Source organism: Colias philodice, chromosome 29 (genome assembly GCF_061535455.1).
Source record: "Colias philodice isolate Cphi_HAF_F1 chromosome 29, ilColPhil1 Martin Lab GWU primary, whole genome shotgun sequence".
In the NCBI taxonomy this organism is placed as follows: Eukaryota; Metazoa; Arthropoda; class Insecta; order Lepidoptera; family Pieridae; genus Colias; species Colias philodice.
Genome location: NC_143114.1, coordinates 619362 through 629716, shown reverse-complemented (window position 1 = coordinate 629716; position 10355 = coordinate 619362). Strand labels below are relative to the sequence as shown.

The following is a 10355-nucleotide window of genomic DNA, read 5'->3' as shown; positions in this document are numbered from 1 at the left end:
GACTTTTGAAGTTTTGAGATTGAGAATTCCCCGCCAATCCGCCATTTTTATATCGAATTTCGAACAATGTGGTCACGGAATCACGGATCCACAAATGTACATAATATATCAAAGTTACTGAGTTGCAACAAATTCAAATAACAATAAACGTCGGCAACTTTAAGGGACAAGAATAAGAGATTCTTCGATAAAGGTGAGTAAAAACATTCGTATTACGTTTATATAAAGGCTTAACTTTATATGAGGTATATAGAAGTTTGAGACAATACTATTGTTAAAATTAAAATATAACATACAAGTAGCAATATTTGGCATAATTGTCTATCCATTATGTATTATTTAATATGTTGAGTCACTAGAAATTTCTTCTTACACCTCGGAAGCTTTATTTTGACCTACCGTCACTTTTTAATTATTTGATAAAATTTTCATACAACTAGCAAAAAGTAATATTAAATATGTATAGAAAATGGTGTCTAGTTCAAGTCTTATTAATATGCGCGTATCACAGCGGTCCGCCCCGGCTTCGCCCGTGGGACATGTTTACGTTTTCTGATTTCTCTCCATAAGAAGTAAGAACCATCCTCGTAGGTACTTCAAGGAATACGAAATCGGTTCTGCTGTTCTCGAGATTTATGCTTAGCAATAGCGTTTCATTTGTATATTATAGCTGATTTGAGTATGTTGAATTAGGAGTGTCCCACAATAAAACATTATAATATTAAACATCAAAAATCAAGGCAGATTTATTGGGACATAATTATAGTATTCATATAGATTGGTCCATTAACTCAAACATTTATTCAATTAGACTTCTTCTTGAAGCACTTTTGAATCATCATTTTTTTTTATGTCAGAGCAAGCAAAGGAGCAGGTGGGCCACCTGATGCTAAGTGGTCACCACCACTCATAAACACTTGTTACAAGTGCTTTGCCGGCCTTTTATGGAGAAATAAGCTCTTTTATTGAAGGCCCCAATGTCGTAGTTGTTCGGGAACACCACAGGTGACAGGTGGTAGATCGTTCCACAGTTTCACCGTACGCGGAAGGAAGTTGCGGGTGAAGCGGACAGTGGTGGATCGCCAACCATCATTACATATTTTGAACATTTACCACTGATCCAAAAAGTAGTATCTATGGAGAACTAGCAAGGAAATCCATAGTTGTTCTTTTAAAATCATATCAATTTACAAATTAATTTTACATAGAATGATCTGCATTAGTAACATTTAGATGAGAACTGTAACCACTGTAGTTTTTGTATAATTGATTTTATTAATTACAATATTTCAGACGGACACATGTATGCATGCATGCAGTTTGTTGCGGCTTCTGTAATCTACACCATGCAAGAGTTTGGGAATTTACATTGAATATGTAAGTATTTCAACAGAATTATATCTTCTAGACTAAATTTTATATGTTTGATATATAAGATGTACTTTATACATCCTATTATTATAAACTAGCTTACCGCCCGCGGCTTCACACGCTTTGTCTAAACCTAATCTACACTAATATTATAAAGAGGAAAACTTTGTTTGTTTGTTTGATTGTAATGAATAGGCTCATAAACTACTGGACCGATTTTAAAAATTCTTTCACCATTCGAAAGCTACATTATACACGAGTAACATAGGCTAGGTTTTATCCCGGAAATCCCACGGGAACGGGAACTATGCGGGTTTTTCTTTGAAAACGCGGGCGAAGCCGCAGGCGGAAAGCTAGTAAATTATATACTCTAATACCTTCCTCTTGAATCAGTCTATCTATTTAAAAAAAACGCGTTGCGAAGATTTAAAGATCTAAACATACAAAGGGACATAGGGGCAGAGAAAGCGACTTTGTTTTATACTATGTAGTGATGTTAAAATTTGTGAGGATGTGTATCTGTGTGTTTGTTACTCTTTCACGCAAATACTACTGAAGAGATTACAATGGAATTTAGCACACATATAGAGAGTAACTTGGATTAACACATAGGGTAGGTTTTATCCCAGAATTGCCATGGGGATGGTAACTATGAAAGAAAGAAAGAAAGATAGATCATTTATTTGACTCCACAATAATAACGACACAATTGACACAGAATACAATACTTAATTAAAATTAAAACAACACAACATGAAACAAAACAATACAATTATAATAAATGAAAGAGTAAAATAAAATAAAATGAAGCCGAAAAGTGGAGCCAAGTCAGGTAGCCACTCAGCATAAGTTGCAATATAGTTGCAAGTTTTTCTTTGAAAATGCGGGCGGAAAGCTAGTATATTATGTATCTTAGTACTTTATGCATTTATGTAGTTTATTTTCTTATTAGCTCATATAGTTGTTTACATGTTTGTGTGCAGTAATCACATGACTATCTTTTAAATTACGATAACTGACTAATATTTTGAATATTTTTTTTCTAAATAATCTAAATTCATATAAGTAGTAAAACTTGCTAATTTCAGAATCTATTAAGATCAACAGTCCTATTAAAATAAAAATAAAAACTATAAAACTTTATATAGCTAATATATAAAATTCTCGTGTCACAATGTTAGTTACCATACTCCTCCAAAACGGCTGGACCGATTTTCATGAAATATTCTGTGCATATCGGGTAGGTCTGAGAATCGGCCAACATCTATTTTTCACACCTCTAAGTGATAAGAGTAAGGCAGAACAATTTATAATATACAATTTATAAAAATATGTAAATAAAACAATCACTGAATTCATGATGGTAATGACTGATTGGTCACTGATTGGTAATTTTTTAATTTCTCTGTAACAAGAGGCCTGTATTGGGAACTAACATGAGTGGATATTATCTATTTTTAACCGACTTAAAAAAAGAAGGTTATCAATTGGACCAGTATTTTTTCTTATGTATGTACACCGATTATGATGAGGTTTCTGAACCAATTTATGTGGTTTTTATTTTGATTGATGTGGAATGGTTTCCAATTGGTACCATAAAAATTTGATTTGGGTAGGCTCACTAGTTTTTATTTTATGAGCATTTTTGTATGATCTCGATGACTTAATTGATCAAATCTAACAACTTTGATTCACTTCCCGGTTACCGATTGAGCTGAAATTTTGTATACATAGGTAGTATGTAAATTGGATAGCGACCCGTCTGACTAGGGCCCTTCCGGCCTCCTCCACTCAAGCGACAGCCCAAGCCGAGGTTCGAGATCCCCGTCAAGGGGAGACGCTTTTGTAGTTGGTTTTTTTTAATGTAGTTATTTTTATGTACCTACCATGTAGTTATAAGTTAATTTTAATTTATTATTATAAGTTTAAAGACTTTATTACTCATAAGAACAATTTGTTCACTAAAAATGAGTTACATCTTAAATTAAATTAACTGATTTCTCTAGTTTTAGTTATCATGTAATATTTATACAAAACTAGCTGTCCACCCCGGCTTCGCCCGTGGTACTACATACATATTTACGTTTTCTCTACATAAAAACCATCCTCGTACTTCAAGGAATATAATAAAAAAAGAATTATCGAAATTGGTTCAGCCGTTCTCAAGTTATGCGCTTACCAACACATTTTGGGATTCATTTTTATATTATAGAAGACTAGCGCTCCGCCCCGGCTTCGCCCGTGGTACATATTTACGTTTTCTCTACATAAAAACCATCCTCGTACTTCAAGGAATATAATAAAAAAAGAATTATCGAAATCGGTTCAGCCGTTCTCGAGTTATGCGCTTACCAACACATTTTGCGATTCATCTATACTTCTATACTAATATTATAAAGAGGAAAAGTTTGTAAGTATGTATGTATGTATGGTTTTCACGCATAAACTACTGGACCGATTTCAAAAATGCTTTCACCATTAGCAAGCTGCATCTTTACTGAGCAACATAGGCTATATTGCATTTTCAAAAAAATTAGAGATCCTTACCAAAAATGCAATAATGTAACCCAAGGTGTAAAAAAATCCTCAATAAAACTTCTGTCATCGCGTGCGCTGCGGAATCTATTGAAGATAGAACAAAAAAATGTTCTACGGTATTATAGAATGGATCAATATCTACAAGAAAGTCCGCAATACCATATGTCCATCTTCAGTAGTTAATATGTTACTACAACAACTTTTTTACGTTTTCAAAGTAATTAGAAGTGCCGACAGTAATCAAACCATGTTATCCATACACATATATTAATCCTTATCCCATTAAATGGTGTTTTATTATAGACTGTTTCAATACCAGCAAAATACTTTTTAAATGAAAAGAATTGGATATTCCATTCAAAAGATATAACGAATTTTTAAAAGTGTCAATCTACAGAAAATAGTAGGTATACTGTTCGAGCAGGCCGTAGTGCGGGGGTCACGGAGGAATTCTACCAACATGCGTCTTGACGGAACACAGTGGGGTTTTGGTCGGTAGGAATCCGACATAACCATAAACCTATAGTCCGACCTATAGTAGACTTTTCACTGTAACGATATCGCTATCTGTGCGGGAGAAACCGCAGGGCATTGCTAGTTTTTATATATAAAGAATAAGCATAAATTCTACTGTACTATTCTAAATTACAGTAAATGTGATTTTTAAGTATTTTTTTAAATACATTTAGACTTACAATTTTTATTATATGTATGTCATATGTATTAATGTGTATCAGTACAAGTAAATATATTTTCTTTCTTTCTAACGTTTAATAAGCTAATCATTTAATTTTTCAGTTGGAGATGAAGAATCACTACAGTTTCTCCACTATCCTGATGCTAAGAGGTGTGTACATAACACTTATATATCAAACTAGCTTTCCGCCCGCGGCTTCGCCCGCGTTTTCAGAGAAAACCCCTTTCCCGAGGAATTTCCGGGATAAAACCTATCCTATCTCTCAAGTTGGATCGAACTGCAAATGGTGTGCGAATTTTATTATAATCGGTTAAGTGGTTTAGGAGTCCATTGAGGACAAACATTGTGACACGAGATTTATATATATTACTAGCAATGCCCTGCGGTTTCACCCGCATAGATAGCGATATCTTTACAGTGAAAAGTCTACTATAGGTCGGACTATAGGTTTAATTTTTAATCACATGAAAATCACCTTTACCCCGTCCCGCACTACGGCCTTTTTTTTTTTGTTTTAGTGGGGAAATCTTTCATAGATACCCACGGCCTCCCGGGGAGGGGCCGTGGGCTATGTCGGATTCCTACCGACCAAAACCCCACTGTGTTCCGTCAAGACGCATATTGGTAGAATTCCTCCGTGACCCCCGCACTACGGCCTGCTCGAACAGTATACCTACTATTTTCTGTAGATTGACACTTTTAAATTCGTTATATCTTTTGAATGGAATATCCAATTCTTTTCATTTAAAAAGTATTTTGCTGGTATTGAAACAGTCTATAATAAAACATCATTTAATGGGATAAGGATTAATATATGTGTATGGATAACATGGTTTGATTACTGTCGGCACTTCTATTTACTTTGAAAACGTAAAAAAGTTGTTGTAGTAACATAACTACTGAAGATGGACATATGGTATCGCGGACTTTCTTGTAGATATTGATCCATTCTATAATACTGTAGAACATTTTTTTGTTCTATCTTCAATAGATTCCGCAGCGCACGCGATGACAGAAGTTTTATTGAGGATTTTTTTACACCTTGGGTTACATTATTGCATTTTTGGTAAGGATCTCTAATTTTTTTGAAAATGCAATATAGCCTATGTTACTCAGTAAAGATGCAGCTTTCTAATGGTGAAAGAATTTTTGAAATCGGTCCAGTAGTTTTTGCGTGAAAACCATACATACATACATACATACTTACATACATACTTACAAACTTTTCCTCTTTATAATATTAGTATAGATGATTTGTATTCTACTAACAAATGGGTTTGCATTAATCGAGTATGTTAAATCTACATCCTTCCTACTAATACATATTATAAATGCGAAAATTTGTGAGGATGTGTATGTGTGTTTGTTACTCTTTCACGCAAATACTAATGAACCGATTATAATTAAATTTAGCAAACATATAGAGGGTAACTTGGATTAACATATAGGATAGATTTTATCCCGGAAATTCCACGGGAACGGGAACTATGCGAGTTTTTCATTGAAAACGCTTGTAAAACATGTAATAAAATCTTAAGAAACATTACATTGATTTTTTTTTAATAATACTTGGGGCGCGATCTACAATAGATACTGAAGCCAAATATAGTTTTTTTAGAATTTTTGTCTGTCTGTATGTATGTCTGGGCTAATCTCAGAACCTTTGATTACGCGGACGAAGCCGCTGGCGGAAAGCTAGTAAATAAATAAAATGTTACTTTATCTCGAAGAATAGCATATTCAATAAGAAATAAATAAATGTGCAATTATTAATAAGGTAAGTAAGGGCAAATGCTAAGAAAGTTACCCATCCAAAAAATGTCTCGGTCTGGCGGGACAAATCACAGAAAGTATCGTCTGCTTGTGCTTAATGATAATCGTTCAGTGAAACAGATGTTAAAATTATCTATACTTCTATACTAATATTATAAAGAGGAAAGGTTTGTATGTATGTATGTATGGTTTTCACGCATAAACTACTGGACCGATTTTGATGAAATTTGGCACAGATAATCTTTAGACCCTGAGAAAGAACATAGGCTACCTTTTATTGCGAAATATGTACCACGGGCGAAGCCGGGGCGGACCGCTAGTATATTATAAAGCTGAAGTCTTTTTGTTTGTTGTGTGAATGTCAGAAACTACTGCAACTGGTCAGAGTTGATAAATTCTTTCGGTGTTAGATAGCCCATTTATCGAGGATGGCTATAGGCTATATATCATCACAATAAGACCAACAGAAGCGGAGCCACGCGGATGAAACCGCGGGGCACATCTAGTTATATTATATTCAAATTCTTTTACTCCTCTTTACATTATTAGGCCGCTCACAATTTAATTAATAAAAATAAATATTTAAGGACAATTACACACACGGCATGATCTGATCCCATGCTAAGCTTTCGCTTGTGTTATGGAAACCAGATGGCTGATAAACATACATATATAATTTTAAATAAATACTTATATAGATAAATAACACTCAGACACAGAGCAAACATTTGCCGAATTCATCACAGAAATATTTGCCAGTCGGGAATCGAACCCACGACCTCTGGCTTGGAAGGCAAGGCCACTACCAACCAAGCCAACCGGTCGGTCAAATTTAAAATTTAATACTGTTGGTTTCAGATGAAAGTATCCCAGCAGCGACTACTGCAATGAACAAATAGTCTGAACTGAACACTGGGCATCGGCATCACTTCAGGTAAATATTTGAACATTTTTAGCATATAAAATGTCATTTAAATCGGTTCAGTAGTTTAGGAGCTCAAGGACAAAATATACATGCACAGCAGGAATACATTTTTTTTAAATATAATTAGTATACTATAATATTATAAAGCTGAAGAGTTTGTTTGTTTGTTTGAACGCACTAATCTCAGAAACTACTGGTCTGATTTGGGAAATTCTTTCGGTTTTGGATAGCCCATTTATCGAGGAAGGCTATCCATACTAATATTATAAATGCGAAAGTAACTCTGTCTGTCTGTCTGTTACTCAATCACGCCTTAACTACTGAACCAATTTGCATGAAATTTGGTATGGAGATATTTTGATACCCGAGAAAGGACATAGGATAGGTTTTATCCCGGAAATCCTACGGGAACGGGTTTTTCTTTGAAAACGCGGGCGAAGCCGCGGGCGGAAAGCTAGTAGGTTATATATCATCACGCTAAGACCAACAGGAGCGGAGTCACGGCCCACGCGGGTGAAACCGCGGGGTGCAGCTAGTAATTAATATTTTGAATGTGAAATAAACTGTATCTGTCTTGTCTGCCTACCTCTTCGCCCAAAACAACTGAACCGATTTGAATAAAATTTGGTAAAAAGATAGTTTGAAAACTGAAAAGAAAAGACATAGGATTGTGAGGATGGATGTATGTAAATAAATAATATTCAAAATTAGTCTTAAACTTCTAAATATTCTGCTGTAAAAACTGACTGCCTTAGTTTTAATTTTTAGTTATATTTTGTACTATCTGCTCCGTGCGGTTTCACCCGCATTGCTCCGCTCCTGTTGGTCTTAGCGTGATGATATATAGCCTATGGCCTTCCTCGATAAATGGGCTATCTAACACCGAAAGAATTTTTCAAATCAGACCAGTAGTTCCCAAGATTAGGGCGCTCAAACAAACGAACAAACAAACTCTTCAGCTTTTTATAATATAAGTATAGATTCAAAATTAAAATGCTTATAAATATTAATTTATTTATTCTTTATTGTACCAATCAGAAATAAACTATTCTATAATTTGATACAATCAAAACACACAGTACATACATACTAAGAGGCGGCCTTATTGATCAAAAGCAATCTCTTCCAGGCAACCCTTATATAATATTTGAATTCACAGTATTCTATCTGTACCATTGAGTTAAATATTATTTGAAATTTTCATTTTCTTTGATAAATATAATTTTCTGTAATTTGTATTCATTTGTTTTAAAAATCACACACAAACAACTTCTGTAATATTTACTTTGATATATTTTCAGATGCTGTGCTGTAACTGATGCGGTTTGGAGTCGGTGGCTGCAGTTTCAGATTGTGAAATAAGAAGAAAAAATAAACATGGGAGTTGAGTTGATCTCTATATATATGAAATGTCACAATGTTAGTTACCATACTCCTTCGAAAGGGCTGGACCGATTCTCATGAAATTTTGTTTGGCCGGTAGATCTGAGAATCGGCCAACATCAATTATTATTCATATGGCTTAGTGATAAGAGAAAGGCAGAACGTTTGCGTTCCAACTAGTATAAAAAACTTACATTTATTTATTCAAGTAGACTTCTAGAAGCACTTATTTTTAACAATAACCACCGATTCGGAAAGCAGTTTCTACAGAGAAGAACCGGCAAGAAATTATAGTTGCTCTTTTAAAATCATGTCAATATTAAATTTTAATTTAGTATAATATGTTACTAGTTACATATGTATAAAAATCCTACGTTTATACAGGGTGTAATCGTTAAGTGTGCACAGGCTAACCGTAACGTAACTATAGCACTATAACCGTAACGTAACGTCTGTAACTATAGCAGATATCAAAAAACTTCAAATTGATATCGAAAGTACATAACCTATTGAGTAAAAGTTAAATTTTTAGATATTTCTCGTTATATTTAAAAAAAGTTATTATTGTCATTTTATTAATTAGGTACATTACTTGCGATATCAGTTTAAAGTTTTTTGATACCTGCCATAGTTACGGAATAATCGCGTGTGCATACTTTACGATTACACCCTGTATAAGACAGTGTTTTTAATAGAAAGTAAACAATGAAATTTGAACATTACTGTCTCAAAATAAGGTGTTAATTTTAATGAATGTTTTAAACGCGTGGTTTTGACGAGCTTTTTATAAGCGACTGTGAATTTTGTTGTTTATTATTTATATGTATAGTTCTCATCAAAAAAATGGAAACACTTTATTTTTATTGCTTTATATTGTATATTATATACAGTGGTGGACATTTAATTACAAACACTTAACACGATGAATTAGTCATCAATTTTTTTTTTTACATTTGTGTTTGTTACCTATTAGAGATAAATCTTTATTTGAAATGTCGCCAATATTTTTTTCATCTAAAAATATTTGCACCGTTTTTTAGCGTGCCTTTTTTAATTTGCCTATCCTTGTGAGCAGTGGTTTTTCATGGTCGAGCTTTTCTAAGCACCTGATCAGAAGCACCATGCTTTTTGAAATAGACTTGCATTCAATACCTTTTTACCAAATGATTTGCAATTTTACTGTAACTCCAGTTTTTGTCAAAATATAAAACGAAAATCGGGTACGACAAGCTATACTCGGATTTTTATTTAGATAAAGTAAACTGACGTTTTCTGTGTTGTCAGTTTTTGATGAAATAAAAATAGCGTTGTCACAAAGTGAATGATTGAAAATCGGGAATGAATGAAATTGAATCGATCGTCTAGTGAATATTTAGTGTGTAACAATATAACATCAAATAAACACAACAATGACAACAAACACAACGTAATTAGTTACAATTAACGAAAAAATTACAAAAACAATAACGTAAACAGCGTAACAATAAAAATAAAAAAATGATTATAATTACGCTCTACTAGTAACTTTTATCTTATTTAGCTTTATATATTATAATTAGAAATAATGTTATTTTATAGTTTGAAATGATGAACTATTCACAGTCATTGTTCATTCATCTGATTGAATGAGAACTGAATTCCTCACTATTACTTTAAATGTGGCAACAT

The 10355-nt window shown here is 33.5% G+C and overlaps 1 long non-coding RNA gene across 1 annotated transcript; it reads left to right on the top strand.

The window, feature by feature from the left end:
- Positions 1-9110, top strand: LOC149475679 (uncharacterized). The gene is made up of 5 exons (XR_016317957.1): positions 1-193; positions 1294-1377; positions 4708-4756; positions 7238-7313; positions 8606-9110. It is a non-coding gene; the product is annotated as an uncharacterized LOC149475679 (long non-coding RNA).
- The last annotated feature ends 1245 nt before the right edge of the window (positions 9111-10355 follow it).